Genomic DNA, 18,183 nt, shown 5'->3' on the forward strand with positions numbered 1-18,183 from the left:
GTCTGTTTCATGTATGTAGCTCCACCTATTGGTGGAGTCAGGGAATAGCAGACAGAGAGCAGAATAAAGCTGAGTTCCCTGACTCACATTGTCTTATCTGGAATTAAGCCACTGGGCCAAATCAAACAACATTGAACAAACCAGGCCACAGCTAAACTCACACACAAAAAATAATTACAGGATTATACAGGATCATCTCTGCAGAAGAAAGGCTGCGTAATACGCTTGGCAATTATACATTTAATCATTTAAATGTTTTTCATTTTGTCATGTGTTTCATTATCAAACAGTACACATTTGTATATATCTTTTTTTTTTCTAATTTCTGCCTCTTTATGTATGTCAGTTTGCGTGTATGTGTGCATAAGTGCACAAGTGCACAAACATTGATTTACATGCAACTATAGAGGTGTGCAGGTTGGCAAGTGTGTTTGTCTCTGCAGCCAACCTCAGTGTCTGCGAGTGTGCATGTGCCACTGAAAGTAGTTCATCCCCTTATTACAAAGAAAACCGATAAGAGCCTCTTGAAGCACTTGAGATAAGCTTGCTGGCTTAAGTGCGCTGACATTGTCATCAAACATGCAAGGCGTAGGAATGCAAGTCAAGAAAAATGGGAAAAACACACACGCACACATGCATACACACACACTTACAAGAGCAGATTCATTCACAGCACTGAACAAGAAATTTACTCAATAGCAAAACAGTGTGTCACATGAAGTGAAAATTACTGTACATCTATTCATCAAGATACATCATTAAAGCTGACAAACATCAAAGGCTCTCTGATCACAGCTCATTCTTGAGTAAGACACCAATAGCCTCATTTATCATATTTGTTTGAGCAAGGAAAGATAGAGTGAGGCCAGACGAGCAAGAGAGAGAGGAAGCGACCAGAAAGAGCGCTGAGAGCCAAAGTTAAGAAAAGTAAAATAAATTTATGTCTAAATGAATGAAGATGTGAAAATTAAATAAATTAAAACACATGAAAGATGAGCAGAAAAGACAGATGAGTCATGAAAAAACAGAGAAGAAAGCTATAGAAAGGGTGTAAATAAATAAAAGTAGTGGTGCCAAATGAGAGATAATTAATAGCAAGCGGCAACAGAGATTTTTACCTCTTGTGTTTGTAGTGGGACACCACCTGGACTGAGCCAACAGCCCCTGAGGCTCTCCAAGCTAAGCAAGCTAGTTCAGAGCTTCACACACCTGCAACCACCAAAAATGTTATCTCCCCTTCCATCGTATATTTTTTATTATCTGCATCTAACCCTTACCTTTATTTGACCTCACTTCAAGCACGTCATTCACTTCAGTCCAGATTTATTATCATTTATCATTTCATTAACATGGGAAACATTTTTGGGAGAGATTGTAATGCTAATTTCTATCCAAATAATGCTTGTAAGAGGACATCCTTAAAGTTTATGCAGCTCGTGATCAAATGGTTTTTATATATCCCCAGGCTCTTGTATTCTCCAAATTGCTTCAATAAATAACTTGTAAGTCTAATTATGCAGCAATTAATTGCAGCCAACATGGAATGCCCATCAATCTTGCACCTTGAAAAAGTATTTTCCAGCACAGCCTGGCAATCCAAATAAGGAATTTGATTAGATTTTGCGAACACGTATGGGACTGTATGTGTGTGTGTGTGTGTGTGTGTGTGTGTGTGTGTGTGTGTGTGTGCGTGCGTGCGTGCGTGCGTGCGTGCGTGCGTGCGTGCGTGCGTGTGTGTGTCTGTGTGAGTAAACATGTGCAAGTGCCTGTGGAGGTTATAGCCAGATCATAGAAGAGAGAGCTCCATCCCAGCAGCTCTCCAAAGTCTGCTCTCTCTGCCGTCTCGTCCAGTTGCTATGGCAGCAGCAGTGAAGGCTGTATCCATGGCCAAAGGAGGAAGCTGGCATCCCCCAGTAACAGACCTCCCACCCCTCCTCTCTCCCTGTCTCCCTCCGCCAGGCTCCTGACCCGCTGCTGAACCTGCCTGGGGGTCGGAGGTCAATGGCTCGGAGCTGCAGAGTGACATTGAGGGATGATGAGGGAGAGAATGAGAAAGAGAGGAGTTACACCACACAGATGGGGAGGAGAGATGAGAAAATGAAAAGATGAGACCAAATTTGATTACTATCAAGAGGTGGGGGTGTGGGTGGCAATTCTGCATTCTAGAAAATGGCTGCTGTTTTGCCCCGAGTCTTTAAAATGGAGGTGGAATACAGATTCTCTTGACTTTTCTCCAGGTTGTAATTTTAGCATTTGTTTATTGAGTGTTTTTTTGTTTGTGTATGGGTGTGTGCTGAGCTGAAGGAGGTTTAAGGGGCGGGGGAGAAGGGAAGGAGACAGGAGAGACAGGGGAAAGAGGGGAGGGGAGGTGGATTCTTGCTCACTTCCATGTTTTTGTTTATTGATTTTGTGGGTGTGCTGGGGTCACAAGAAAAAGTGTCTCTCTCCTTGCTTGTGTACAATCTTTGTGAGGAGAGTGAAGGTATGTGTGGAGAGAGTTTTCCATGCAGTATGAAGTCAAAGGGGCTGATATGGTTTTGGTTGGGGGGGTGGGGGAGGGGGGAGGGTTGTCAAGTGAGTTGACCCCTGACCTCTTTGCCTTTGAGAGGTCAGACAATCTTAGGTTAGGTCAGACAATCTTAGGTTAGCTCAGATCACTTCCTCACCTTGAAGATTTGTGTGTTTTAATCCCTAGGGCCTTTTAGAAATTTGCGATTTGTGATTTCTCAAAGCAAATTTGCTGACTTTATTTAAAAAAAATTTTTTTTTTAACTCAACAATAAAACTTGACTTTAATTAATTTAAGTTTACCTAAATGTGCATGTAAAATAATGATTTTCAAATATTCATCTATTTCTGCTCACAATTAGTTTGCTAAAATATTTTAATAGAGTAATCAAGAAAGAAAAGTGATGTAAATAGGGAGTAGAGAGAAAAAGAAAAGAGAGCCAGAGGGAAGAAAAAAAAACACCCAAACACACACCGCCAACACCTCCAATGTTACAGCCTGTGATAATACATTAACATCAACCCTGCTGCCAATATGAATCAGGAAATCACCCGCTACTGCCTCACATAAACGCCACAGTGTCATTGGATAGCACAGTGGCACCTCTGAAAACTGCGAGGATAACATTACCCCCCAGTGGCTAATGTCTGCAACTGCACTCTAAGACTCAGGTATGAGCGAATGTCAACAGCCACCAGTACAATCAATCTCCGTCCATAACACTTTGTGGTCCATACAGTAGCTATGGCAAAGAGGCTCTAACACTCCGCCTATTGCATCTGATACATATAATATGTCAGCACTATCAGACATAAGCATATAATTTTTGTCCATCTTCATCATTGGCCTGCCTGGTGTGGAGTGCAGGAGCCACAGAGTTAGGACTGTCAACCACACAGTAGCCCAGAGGGCAGGGCAGAGAATATGTTTGCTTTCCGCACACACACATACACACACACGCACACACACACACACACACACACACACACACACACACACACACACACACACACACACCAGGCGTGATGCAGACACTTTATGCAGTCCTTCTCTCTGCTGCATTCTTTTTCTTCTGCGTGTTCTCCAGATGTCGTGTCCTTTTCGTCACCCCGTTCCTCTGCTCCGCTCTGCTCGGTTCCCCCGCCCGGAGACTTGTCACAGCCCCTAACCGCATCAGGAGCACTGCTAGATTGGATATACATGATCTGTCCATCCATCAATGGGGAGAGGGAGAGAGAGAGAGAGAAATGGCAGTCTATCTGTGAAGAGTGAAATAGAGACACAAGGAGAGGGAGAAAAATTGGGATGGATCATCACTTGAAACCTCATACAACAAAGCAAAAATATTTATCCAGACATAAACAGAAGCATATTAAAAGCTGTATACACAACTCATGTAAGTAGGCTTCTCAAACTGATGTTGAGTATCATGCAATAGCAATAAATAGATCTCTCTATGGAGAGCTAGTGATGCTTGGATACATGTTCTTTATGCTGTTATCAGTTGGTAATGTGATTAGTGATAATGTATTTCTGCAGAGAGGTGGACTGGCTGGCAAACCTGGCAGGTCTGTGTTGCCATGAAAACCTGGTTGCACAATTCCCTGAAAAGTGCAAGACAGTTTCAGATCTCATCTCAGCTTTTCTGTCCCTCAGGTTGTAGTTGGCGATGCTGAATCACTTCTCCCATTTTTAAAATTTCCTTTCTGTGAACTTAGTGAGCTGGAACCCTCTGTATGTGTGTTATGGCCTTTGTAAGATGTGTTACAATGTGGGCAAACACTGTCAAAACCTCTGGGAGTTGAGCTAACACTTGGCTCTACACATTTTTATCTGCAGGTGTTCTAGTGTGGTGAGTTTATTCCCAGTGGCAAACCTTGTTAATCAAGCAAAGTAAGATTCTGTGCAGAATAATCAGCTGATCTGTGCAATATGTTGCATTCAAGTGTCGCATGTAAACTTTTTATGACAACTGTAATCATGTTGCACGCACTATGTTTTGGTTTAATTTAAGGTATGATAAACTGTGATTATAGACTATTAAGATTTGTTTATATTTATGACAGTATGGTTTCAAATTACCCTTTTTTTCTTCACCTTCCATATAAATAAATTTCAAGGAAAAACACAAAATCCGACCGCAATAAAAGCAGAAAAACTTGGACCATTTTTACTGTGGTATTTCTACAGACAATGTAGTCATATATTTGTTTGATGTCGAATACACAGTATAAGGAGGGTTCAATCAGAGGTTGCCCTACTACATCCTTCCGTGGTGTGATATTCATCTATGTCTGCTGCTCTATCTCTTCCATACACTTCCAGATGAGGCGGTATCTCAACCACATCTGTACATCTCCTCGCTTTCCCCTCCGTCTCCATCTTGCTCTCCTTATTCTCTCAGTCTCCTTCTCTCTCTCTCCTTTCCCTCTGTTTTTCCTCACACCTTTACCTCTGTCTTCTCTTATCTTTCCTTCCATTTTCATACTGACACCCCCCCCCCCCCACACACACACACACACACAAGCACACAAACTTCTCTCTCCTTCCATCCTTTTCTCTCTGTCCCCTCTCCTCTCTCTCTCTCTCTCTCTCTCTGCTGTGTTCTGATGAATTGCCTTCCCCTCCCGGTGAACTCGACCGATAATCCTGGGGAAGCAGTAAAAGACCATCGATCAGCCCTGCAGACAGGCCCACAAGCCACAGCACAGGAACAACACGCTAACAACAAGCCCCTGCACTTGGCTCTCAGTGGATGTATATATATGTGCATGTATGCATGAGCATGTTTTTGTGTACATGCAAGCATGTTCATGCATGTGCAACTTAATGCATGTATATAGAAACAGCAGGTGGCATGCATGCACCACTCTCCACCTTCAGACAGAGGATTGTAGCCTATAGTATTTTTTTTTTTTTGCGGGGTTTTTTTCACACGTGTAAGCCACATGCAATAGAGATGAAGGGTTCTCCATCATTGCTGGTTGTGTTTCATGTGCTACATTTAGCTGCATGTGTCACCGGCGTGCTTAGCATACACTGAAGAGTTCCCCCTGTGCTCATCCTCTGTGCTTCCTCACGTGACCCACCCCATGCTGTGAGTCATCCTCTAGGAATGTGTGTATGTATGTGCTAAAATGTATGTTTTTGTGCTTATACAGCATGTGTGTGTGTGTGTGTGTATGTGTGGCTGCTTCAATGTCTGTGTGTTTGCCTCTTGAGTGTGTATGTTTATCTGCATGTGTGTATAGTATTAATATATGTATGCAGCACACGCAGAGGCCATAAATCACTTGGCATTCTCCAGGCCCATCCTGAAGGAGAAGGGTAGAGAATGCACATGATCTTGGGCAAAGCTTGATGGCTATGAAATTGACCAATTGATTGATTGAAACAATTAATTTTGCACCATGCTTTTATGGCTGAGAAGCCAAATGATCATTAGTTTGCAACAACCAAGTGAAGACAGCTGGATTGTTTTATAATTTCCACTGAAACATTGCAAAGGACTGGCTACTGCTCCAGGCTTAAGATAATGATAAGCTTCTGACTAGTGGTTTAAGTTATATGACATGATATGATATGGGCTGTGTAAAGTCATGTATGAAGTCCATTCGTCTTCATCCTCCATTTTGCTCAGAAAAATAAGCCAACTTGAGCTATTCAAGCACAAGGCAGCCAATGGTCATTATTCTATTCCCTTAAATATGACAAATGGACGACTGCTTCTATTGAATCCCATTCTTTACATGCCATATTACAAGCATTGCTGTTCACCAGTGTGCAGGAGCTTGACCATAAAAAGCCAGTTGCTTAGAAAATAAATCTCCACTTTGACAACCGGTGAACTGCTTTTCATTGAGGAGACTCAGTATTCATATTTTATCTCCCTTTTTATTTTGGAACTGTTTGTGAGTTGTCCTTCGGTGCCTTTCTCCTTGCTGCCTTTGTTCCTAATGTACTGGCAAGGCTGACTTCATTAAGCCCTATATGCGGCAAACACATTTATGTCCTATTTTCATTTTTCCTATTTCATTTTGCCGTGATACACCACAGAACTGCCACCAAAGCGGAAAATAAAGCCCCTATCAGGCTTGAAGCTATGTGCTTTTTGTGAACGAGGTGACACCCTGTGGGCAAAGCAGAGAACTGCAGCACCAGTTGAAATCTGCAAAAGGCCAGCTGACATGCTGCACAATGCAGCTAGTTCCTGCCAGAGAGCAAACCTGCAGTTATCAGCAGTTCTGAAGACTTGAGAATGAGAATCAAGAATGAGCTCCATGCAGAACAAAAACACTGCACGCATACCACCCTCCAAACCTCAAAAGACACCTGCAACAGGTATCTGAAGCATTTCACAAATATGTGTGGGCGTTTTTGGCCCCGCTTCTTGCAATACTTGAGGAATGACTTAATGTGAGGGTGTGTACGAAGGTACGTGTGTCCCTGTGTGTTTTCCTGAGAGTCAAACTACACCACGGACATTGACAGATCACAGGAGAATGTTCAATTGCAGGTTGTTGCGTCCTGCTGTCATTGGGCTCATCTGTCACAGGGCAAGGCTAGCTGGGAGGCAGGAGTGAGGGGCGTCACTCCTTCCAGAGATGATGATCACACCGGAGCTCCTGCCAAGCAGGCTGCTGGCCCTGTCTTGCTCCTGTGGTCCCTTGGAATTCTTCTCCTTCACCATCAACTCCAGAGCAATAATATTACAGCTTTGATAGAACACACTGTAGACAGCAGTAAGAAGCAGAGAGGGTTTTTCCCCCACCTGAATACACTACAGCTCTGTGTCTCTATCTCTCTATCTTTTGGCCGTGGTGCTGTGTTGACTACACAGAATCTTTATTGAGATTAATTTGGCAGCATTTTGGATTATTTTGGCTGGATGATGAGACATTTCTTGTTACAAATGCCACACACAGACTCTCTGTTTCAGAGATGAGTCAGTACAGAGCCCTGCAGGAACATAACTGATCTGACTTGCTTTCTCTCTTTTGCTCTCTCCTGGCAGGGAGAATGTGAGAGAGAGTGAGAGAAAGCATTCCAGTAACCTTTCTCATGTCTTTCTCACCTGAACATTACTTCCTCATCCTGCCTCTCTCCTTTATTTTTTTCTTCCTGCAAAAGAAAATCTGTTGTTGTCACCTGAACATTACTTCCTCATCCTGCCTCTCTCCTTTATTTTTTTCTTCCTGCAAAAGAAAATCTGTTGTTGTCACACTGGCTACACTTTCGCATGTGCACCCTCTACAGTCGAGGCTGGGAAGTGCCTTTGTTGTTACATGAGAAAAGCTACAAACAGGAAGGCCAATTACAGCCCAGCAGTCATCTATCTGTCAACCATTTGACAGGAACATAGCAGAGCCAAATATATGACTCTTCCATAAATCACAGCATCTCACTCTAACTAGCTTGTCTTGTTTGAGTAATTAGTAGTATCATGCAGAAGCATTTTGGCGTCCCGAAATGCCATTAGATCATTTTACTTTTGATTTTCAGTCACTTTTCTCCAAAACCCACACACTCAAATAGCCAAATGTTCCTGAAAATGATATGCATAAAACTGATTTAGGAGGCACTCAGGAAATCGATCATGCAACAGAATCGTTTAATGTTTAAGAAAGGGCCTTATGATTTGTGGATGTTGAAACAGAGTTCATATTCCACATTTAAAGATTAAAAAGGGGACCTTGTATTTTCATAGTGAGCCCTAACCGCCTCGTACCCCCTTGCAGCAGTCCCTCCCTGAAAGCTCCATTGCTATTGCAGATGCTTTATGACGGGCAATTTAGCTTCAGCTGCTATCTGAGCCATCTCAGGAATGGACGCGCTTAGAATCAAGTGCAATAAAGCAGAGAGGGAAGTGGAGAAAAAAGGATGGGGGAGAGAGAAAATAAAGAGAGACAACAAGCTTGTCTGGACAACCCCTCTGGACAAAAGGTTTGGGGGGTAGGGTCTCCTGTGGACACACACAAACACAAACACTGGTTTCCCAGGCACTTGGCTAGACAAGACTCATACCTGTTTACACAGGAGCTTCCAAACAAGGCCAAGCGTGTATCAGAGTGTGTGCTCTCATACTACCTTTTTCTGGATGTAACTTTATGTATAGTGTGCACATCCTTTTTCCTGGATCTATGCATTTTTCTCTCTCAGTCTCTCTCCCTCCCTCCCTCCTCCACACGTGTGTTTGTGTGTGTGTGTGTGTGTGTGTGTGTGTGTGTGAGTGTGTGTGTGTGTGTGTGTGTTTTGTATGTGTGTGTGTGTGTTTGTGTCTGTGTGTGTGCGTGTGTGTGTGTGTGTGTGTGTGTGTGTGTGTGTGTGTGTGTCTGTGCGTGTCAGCGTTCGTGTGTGTGTGCATGTGCATGTGCGTGCGTGCGTGCGTGCGTGTGTGTGTGTGTGTGTGTGTGTGTGTGTGAGTAACATTTGGTCCTCCACACTGGCTAGGCTTTGTTGAGTCTGCTGAGCTCCAGGAAATCTCCTGAGACAGGGAGACAGATTTACACCCTTCCCCCTGAGAGGGCTCTAAAGCCCGGGACCCAGCAGAGCAATGCAAGGGCCAAGAGCGCCAAGTGAAGAGCAGGGTGATGAGACAGAGAGAGGGAAAAGAGAGGAAAGAAGGGATGGATAAAGGCAGAGAGGAAGGATGAAATATGGTAGAGACAGGGAGGAGAAAAAAAAAACCTGTGATATCGATGGAATGCATCATGGCTGCTATTTTGCTTGCTGCCCTTCGCCTCGACTCCCATACCCTCTCTCTCTCTCTCTCTCTTGTACCTAATGTCTCTCACTCCCAATTTATCCCTCCTGCTCCTACACACATACATGCATAGACACACATGCATGAGGAGAGGCTATAAATCTGCCACTGAGTGCTGCTGGGATAGAGACACCTAAGACAGGCCTATGCTGTGTTTGGAGAGAATGCAGATGTACCTGCCTCCAGCCCATCATCTTCTGTCCCTCTTCCTCTCCCTCAGTCTCCTCCTCTCCGCCCCTTTATTTTATCCTCTCCATCTCTCTGCAGAGTTTTCTGTCTAATGTTCTTAACCCCTTTCAACCTTAACCTGGCTCATCTCTCCTCCACTATCCATTCTACACTCCCTTTTCCCTTTGGTCTCGCTTTAAGAACCGACACTCTCCCACTTAGGGGCAACAAAACGGTCCAGCCAAGTCCTTTGCCATTGTTGAGCTCAGACGAGGCCGCGTCATAGAACAGACAATAGGTCGAACAGAAGGGGATACATGGCTCACATTATAGGCGACGCCTTGTGGGGGAATAATGGTAACGAATACAGGATCAATGCAACCTGTTTGCTGCTGTTCCCCTGTCTGAGAGCCAGTATCCATCATCCAGTGACAGGCCTAACTACCTGCTGAGTGATACCTGATGTCCTCAGATGGGCTACATTTGCAGCTATCTACCTCTATATGATATGTCTGGGATCAAGACAGACAGAGACATGACAAAAGAAACCGGAAAAGTGTTGAGTAGGTTTCATGTTTGCTCATAATGTGAAACGGTGATGGCAGGTGCAGGTATTGAGGGGATCTATAAAAGGCATCTTTGTTAGTCAGACAGCGTAATAACTATGACTATAGCTAGTGTTTCATCCCATCTGTACCAGCCAAGATGGCCTCCAGACAAAACAGACCTACAAACACATGCACACGCCCTCACATTCACGATAAAGCGTTAACACCTATGCCTTGACATTATCAAAACCTGGCCTCACATAGTGTTCCAGCAAAAACAAGGGCTCAGACACAGGCACACACACGTAAACATACACTGTCCAAACAGATGTGGCCTGTATGACCTGATTTACAGCGAAGTAAACGATTTAAGCCGCACATCTCACTCCGACACCTAAACACCTGACAGGCCTCTCATAAATAAGGCTGGCCAGAGACTCCCACATAATTTACACCATGGCTATCTCCTAAGCTAACATGTAACAGGTCTCCACTCCATATTTCACCACCCAGAGCTCACCACTCACTGGAAAAGATAGACGTGCAAAAGTGAGTTCAGAAGAAGGGGGCAAAGCAACTTCAAACACTTACGAGAAAGGTTTGGATTTGGGGATCTGGTGTGAAGACTAAAGCTGTCTGGCTCTCTATGAAGTAATGTGTGCGTGTGTGTGTGTGTGTGTGTGTGTGTGTGTGTGTGTGTGTGTGTGTGTGTGTGTGTGTGTGTGTGTGTGTGTGTGTGTGTGTGTGTGTGTGTGCGTGGGGTGGGGAGGTTGCATGAATGACCCTGGCCCAGGGCGTAGCCTGGACTAGCCTAGCCACAGCCCAGCTCAGATCAGATCAGATCAAGGCCCACAGCCAGGAGTTCCACTTCTACGTCTCTCATAAATCGTTCTGCCTTTGTCTGTTCTCTCTTTCACTGACTGAAACTTATCCTCTTCCATTAAGAGTGATGGATCAGCAGCTCTCAGGGCGTAAAAGACTCTGAGGTTACAGGTACTTGCAGAGATTGTACTTTACACTGCGAATATGAAAGAAATATACACACAGGTATACATCCACATACACACCCCACCCCCGTACCAAACAGGCAACATGAGACGTAAACAGAATTTCCAGGCAGGGATGGACAAAGAGGAAAAAAGCGGAGGTGTCTGAAATATTTCTATAGCAGCTGATATGCATTTTAAATGGTGATATTCTTGAAGAGTCAGAAAATTGGTGTATCTTTTTTTTTTAATGTTTTTTGTTCCAGCCTAATGGTTTTTAATTAAGTAACTCCCTTTAATTTGACAGCATTTGTGCTCCCTCTGGTGGCTGCTTTCTGTCATGAACAATGTATATGTTGGCTCACATACCATCAATAACTCTATGCTCAGTAGGTCTTAAAAATTACATTTCTACAAGATCACCTTTTGTATCAAGCCTATATAAGAGCAAATTAACAATCAAAGTAACCAGAAAAGGCAATTACATTTGTTTATTATATATGAATTACATTTAAAATCATAGACTAATGTTAAATGTTAAAATAATAAGGTAACTACCTAACCTAACCTAAAATAACATAGCTAATTATACCAACGTAAAGACAGGGAAACAAAATGCAACCTAAAAGCTTTTTCCAGCCAAAGGAGTTGGCTGTAGGTACATGGCTGTTTTTCCCACAGCATGACAGAGGTAATAGTTTGGCACGAGATATTACAAAACTTCTCCACATGTTACAACAACGACCTCATATGAGCAGCTGTGTGGTGTGTCTGTGGGTTGGTGTGTTTACCTTGCGAAATATGCAGCAATAACACGTGAAATGTGCATTCAAATGAAGAATGTTTGAAAGATTAACAGATTTAATATAGTTGCAGAATTTTCAAAATGTCAAAATCTATAAAAATGTAAATTCAACTTTTCTATTATTAGAAAAAAAAAAAAAGTAGACCTGGCCAACGCTGCAAACATTGTTTTATAGCAATAACCTTATATCTGCGCACAAACGTAAAGGGAGTGAACTCATCTCAAATGTTGTATTCCTAGGGCACAGAGTAGCTCTACAGAGCAGAAACAAATAGATATTCTAATACATACTTTCATTTGAAGACTGGGTGCTGTTGTATCTGGCTGCAGCTGCAGGCCACATGAGTGATGTTGCCCTCAGGCGGTGAGAGTGGAACACAGCAGCAGTGAATGAGAGGTCCATCAGGTGGCTGAAAGATTCACTACAGAGGCTTTTATCTGCTCGCTTGTATAGTATCCCATTTGTGTTCCAATGAGTCGTGTTTTGATTTAGATTGTGTGTGCGTGCGTGCGCGTGTGCCTTGCGTTAAATGTGTGTTGAGGGAGTCTATGTCGGTGCGCATGCGCGGGCATCGGGTGAGCCGTGGCCTTTGTCTCGGAATGTCGGTCTCGTGCGCTTGCGCGTTGCTTCGCCGGACAGCGGAGGCACATAAAGCCTGGTAAATTGCACCAGGGCAATAAAATGGCAATAAAATGACAACAACAGTGCATTAATCCATCACCAGGGAGCGCTGAAGGTACTGTAAAGAGCTCTGGCTGGAGTCGAGAATGATTTCTAGGTTTATCAGCTCAGCGGCTGCAGCGCCCATTCAGCTTGCCAGGGGGCAGTGAGGAGCTGGATCGGGCTGAAGCTCTCCCTCCCAGCGGACTTGTATTAATATCAGGCAGGTAGGAAGTAGCAATAAAAAGATGCTGCAACTTTATATTGAATGGTTCAGCTTCTTTTAATTAGAAGGCAGAATTAATTAAATGGAGCTGAACTAGCAGGGGACTGATAGAAATCCTCAGCTCGCTACTTCTTTTAGTTTGCCTTATTTGGAGCAATATTTTCCATTACATGTTCTCACATGGAGGCAGAGCTTCACTGTTTCAGTGGTTCAGCCCCTCCAGTGTGCAGCCTACCCTCCGGCTCCCTGTGGCTCCTGGAGAAAGAGAGCTTTATTCAGGAGCACCTGGATTTATGAAGGGGAACCAGAAGCAGCAGGTGATGGAAACTGCTAGCCCAGTAGGCTGGCTGTGGCCAGGGGGTTCTGGCGAGGTAGTAAGTGGACCCAGTGGGTCACACTGTCATTTCCTGTTTCTCTACCCCTTTGCTCTCTTTTTACCGTCTCTCTATCCCAGCCTGCCTTCATCTACTACCCCTGCCTTCCTGCCAGAATCACTTCCTCCAATAGGAAACAGATGAGTGGCTCAGAGTCTGAGGTGGCCGTGATATGCCCTTCCCATAATCAAGGCAACACATCTGACATACATTTTCACATAGTTGGGGCTAAAATATGCCTCTAAAGATGTCATTTTAAAGTAATGCAGCCATGCTAACAAAAATTATTAAAGGTTTTTTTTTTTTTGGCCTGTTAAAAATCTCAACAAAACTTTCTTTTATGATGACATGGTTAACGTTGCCTTAAGGTGAAACTTTTCTCTTCGGGTTTTAACTTGGACACTTAAGTACTGGTTACCTGATTTAACACTGACAGTGAGTCTCTGATTATCTGCCCCACAACTCAATGTTTCTCACTGCTTACATGACAACTAATTTCTGAAGGCACACAACATCTCCTTTGAGAGAGAGTCTGTGGTGTAAACTTTTAGACCTCCACTCCCCACATGAAACCACTACCCAGCAGCTATTCCACAGAAACAGCATTCTAAACTGAACCAGGTGTGTACATGCCACAGAGGAGAGGTCAAAAGTGGAAACACATGATCTGCACTTTCTTCTTCTTCTTCTTCTTCTTCTTCCTGGTCTTCTTCCTCTAATAATCACTGCCTGGCAAGAAAAAAAAAAAAAGCCAGCTTTGTGCTAAAATGGGCCATTAAACCTTCCAGTAACGCTTATGTAATGTGCAGTTTAGTACATGGTGAACAGATTTTAGACCAGGCGACATGGGTGCAGTGAAATTAGAGAGGGAATGATGGAAAGAAAGAGAGAATCAGACAAATGGACAATTGGGTAAAGTGGTGGACAGACAATAGAGAGCAAAGAAATAGAAGTAGGAGGTGTGTATGTTGTGGAAGGACATCTGTTTGGTCTGCTCTGCTTCCCAGATTCCCCCACATTGACTGGACCCTCGTCACACTGCTCCGCCTGGGTTTATTTCTGGCCCTGGCAGTTGAGATGAGGGACTCAATGTTTAGACGTGAACTGTTTGGATAAATTGGCCCGTATGTGTTACAGATCCTGTAAGTAAAAGCCTTGTATCACTGCGCCCTCAGAAGTACGACGTCTAAGACGCATTATATTTCACCAAGATTCCATCATGAATCAGCGTGCAGACCATCCTCCTCTATTTCACTAAGTTTTATTACAAACGTGTTTACTGCTAATCAGTGTAATGGACTAGACTGTGAGCACTTGAATGTGTGTTTAACTTATATATTCTGTGAGCCTTGGGAGATGACAGGGCCCTTACAAGGATGGTGGTTGTAATATTGAATTATAAAACCTATTCAAGAACCTGTCAAGAGCCCCTTTATCCTGTGTGGAGCAACATCTCTGCCTTCTTTTATGTGTTAGATTTGTTATGGAACGTGGCTTTATAAAGTATTTATCAAGGCTTTATAAGCCACTAAAATTATAATCAGTCCAGGAGCCACCTCCAGCAACGGAGCTGTCCGCGTTCTTGAGAGCTCTGTTTTTCTGCGGCCTGGGGAAGCCTCACAGCATTTAAAGTTCTGCCAGAACTTTCCCTCGTGGATCAGTTAATATGAATCTCCATATCTCCTGCTGAAATAAATACTGCTGTAGAAAATCCTGGGGATTTCAGGGCCTCTCTGAACTTTAATCCTTGATGGAAATAGAAGGGACTGAAACTTCATGATCATTTGCCATTCTACGATTAAAATATAAGATGTGTAGAGTTCTACGGCAGACGGATGTAGTTTTTTTTTCCCTCCTCTGACAAAATGAGCCTGTCGCAGCTGGACTTTTCTCACTTGGTTATAAGCCTTGCATATTGTACCTCAAGCGTATAATACTTCACATTCATATACAGTGTAACATTAGATAGTTTATGGCTCTGTATTCTGTCAAGGCTGGCTGTGGCTGGGAGCAGAGGCAGGCGAATGTTGTGGTCAGCGGGGGGTCAAAGACTTGTCAGCCTCGGGGCTGGCAGAAAGCCAGCCTTCGTACGTGTCTGCTCTGAATGTTAATGGATTAACGCTCTCCACACATACAGCCAGACTGGGAAATTCAAGATGACTTTTAACGTGAAAGGCCGCCAATAAGTCGCCATCATAAATTCAGGGACACATGCTGTCTGTACCAGCACGGCGGCCAGGCGTGTTTCCTCCGGGAGGCCAGGGCTGAGGGACTGCTTGATGGAGAATGGGGGAGCAGGTGGGCTCTGTGTTGGCTGACCTTCCCTCTCAAAGCCCTACAAGATATGATCAGAGTATGCTGGCAGCTGTGGCCTTGCTTAATAACACCCAAGGTATCATGTAGAGCAGGTACACTAATGCAGCTCTCCATCTACACACTGCTATACTCGTCTTACTGTCACACTACTCCCACTCACTTCAACTTATGTCTCAGTACAGTGTTTGAAACTCAGACCCTGCTGATTTTGCATTTTCCGCCACAAGAGAAACCCATTCTGTTACATCATTTTTCTCTTAATTGCTCTTAGCGAGCAACTTAGCCTTGTCTAATGTGAATTTCCACATGGCAAAGAGAGCTGCTGTTGTAGTGCTCAGATGCTGTGCAGCGACAGCCCCAATCGCTGTGTGTAATTTAGCAGCAGGGGACAATGAGCTAATCTTGCAGGAGAGCCTATACTCCCAATTTAAAATCAATAAAGACGCACTGGGTTTTTTAGCACCTCCACTTGAGCTTTGCTGTAAATAAGAGCTCGGTTTGAAGCACACAATTGTTGTCTGCCTTCACGGGGGGTCCTTTTAAATCCACTGATGGTTCACAGCAGATTTCACAAGCAGGTTTCACAAACATCTTGACACTAATGTACACTATTTTTCCTAATCATTTTGCTGTTGCACTGCAAGCAATTAGCTCTAATTAAGTCAGTGGATGATTTCTGGCCATTCATGGGAGAAGTGACTTACAAGCAATCATTAGCAGCAGCAGGTTTTAAATAGTTGAAAGAAAAACAAGTGACACATGCCTGAACAAAAACAAAGTTATGGTGTTGGAATTTGTAATCCAATTATCTTATTCGGGAGAGTAAAACACTATGCGGTGGTTTTCTATGATTTTCTGTCTCCAGTGGTTGGAGATTGGTTGGAGGACTTACTTAATGCCTTCAATCTTTTTTGCTCTCTCTCTTCTCTGCAAATTAATTTATGGTCTAATTACAGGACAAGCCTCCAGATATGAAGGCACACAAATCACTGGTCCTTATCAGATGGCAGAAAAACGGCACAGGATAATTGAAAATCTAGAAGTGGATCAATATTTAGAAGCCCAAGGTTACACGAAGTATGACACTACTATTAACATGGAAATATGATGCATTACATCCACAGGCAAATTGGCTTCTGTTATTTGACGGTGAATGAATACTGACTGAAAAGCTTCTGGTTCTGTCTTCTCAGTATCAAAGATGGCACACTAGCTTTAAACTGTTGGAGGTTGACTCTTACTTCACCCATCCATGCACCCCTGTCTTATCAAAAATATACTGCCGCAGTCTCGTGTGCATACCTACAGCCACATGTGCACACTTACACGCATGCATAGTGTTGGTCAGTGGCATGTGGAGCAGGACTCGAGATCTACTTTATGACACAATGTACCATGAAAGCTCAAAGCCCCACCGTGTCACAGACTACCTCTGGCCCACCCCACCCTTCTCCAGCATTTACCTCTGGCCTGTTAAAAATGATATCAGCTCATGGAGGGCAAGCATTAGCATTTGCATTTTATTGGAAGCACAGAGATTTAGAGCAGAGGATATATCAGCTCTGAGCAGACAGAATTAGTTAACAATGCATTACCTGCCTTTTATGGCAGCTATAACTCTTTCCCCCTGGTGAGGAGAGGAGATGAAGGGAGGAGTGGGGGTGGTGGGGGTGGTGAAGGGGAAACACAGCCAGCAGAAGGTTGGTGGTGAGAGCTGTGGCGCAGTAGAGGCGGGGGCGCGTTTAGCATGAAGAAGCTTTGTCTATGGCGCTTTACTGCACATTAAGTGTGATAGCCACCCAAATTAGAGCATCACGTCGCAATCACCTTCACACAGATCAGCACACCGTGCTGAGAGATGATGAGCCAGTCGTCACTGCAGACAGTTTTATCTGATTGCAACAAGGAAACGGAGACACAGCTGTTGGGCAGCTGTGCCGACATGATCACAGCACAAAAAAAAGGCCACATCAAATCACGTTGGCCTCTGTGATACTCATGAATTGCAACGCTTTTTCACAATTTTTCGCAGTTTCTCTTGGAGCGACTGAAGGCTACTAATCTTTTTTTCTTTCTTGTACGAGGTAGTTGTGCACCGTACCACGTGTTTGCGCCATCTGTATGAGTTCATATTTATTTGTTTGTTGTTTTAGTGGTATCCTTGAGCAAGCTGCAGCTCTGATGAGGCCCACTGCAGCAGTCCCTTTCCTCACCACAGCTGCACAGTAGCTCCCCCGACACTCATTTGGTATAATGTGCTGCAAGACGACCCACCTCTGCCGTGGGCAATGCCCTGTGGAACTCATTTGCACTAGAAGTTACCAGTGGGGGAGAGTATGTTTGTAGTGCACAGGCTGTTGTGAATTAATAAATAAATTTACACCAAAATTACAAGTAAAGTATAACGCATGATACGCACTGAGACAAAGAACACACTTTGCAAGACACAACCAGCTAAAAAAAACTGTTAAATTAATGTTGAAGATATTAAGTAATACGTCAGTGCAATGTCAAAAATCTATGAATGTTTCCTGAAAATTCAACACTTCTTAGCTAAACAAGGCACAACCAGCTATGTGATGATTCTGACATGCATACAGGAGATATTCATTTCACTTCATTTTTCTCATTTGAATTTCGAGCTTTAATAAAGCTTTATTCTGTTATGCTGTTGATCACACACCGGAACGGCATCTACATCTGTATTTGCCACACATGTCACTGGCAGAGCTCTCCTGAGTGCCACAGTGGCTTTCCCAACCAAACCCAATGGCCCGGGTTTGTCAGCAGACAGCTCCGGGCTCCATAAAACAGCCTGCTGCTCTCT

At 43.8% G+C, this 18,183-nt stretch overlaps 1 long non-coding RNA gene across 1 annotated transcript; it reads right to left on the reverse strand.

Moving 5' to 3' along the window:
* Positions 1 to 225: 225 nt before the first annotated feature.
* Positions 226 to 12,374, reverse strand: LOC138193365 (uncharacterized). Its single transcript, XR_011177859.1, has 2 exons — positions 12,071 to 12,374; positions 226 to 3,768 (listed from the first exon to the last, which is right to left on the reverse strand). It is a non-coding gene; the product is annotated as an uncharacterized lncRNA (long non-coding RNA).
* Between the last annotated feature and the right edge of the window lie 5,809 nt (positions 12,375 to 18,183).

Source organism: Embiotoca jacksoni, unplaced genomic scaffold (genome assembly GCF_022577435.1).
Source record: "Embiotoca jacksoni isolate LCO1_2020_lvr unplaced genomic scaffold, fEmbJac1.0.p SCAF_9, whole genome shotgun sequence".
NCBI lineage: Eukaryota > Metazoa > Chordata > Actinopteri > Embiotocidae > Embiotoca > Embiotoca jacksoni.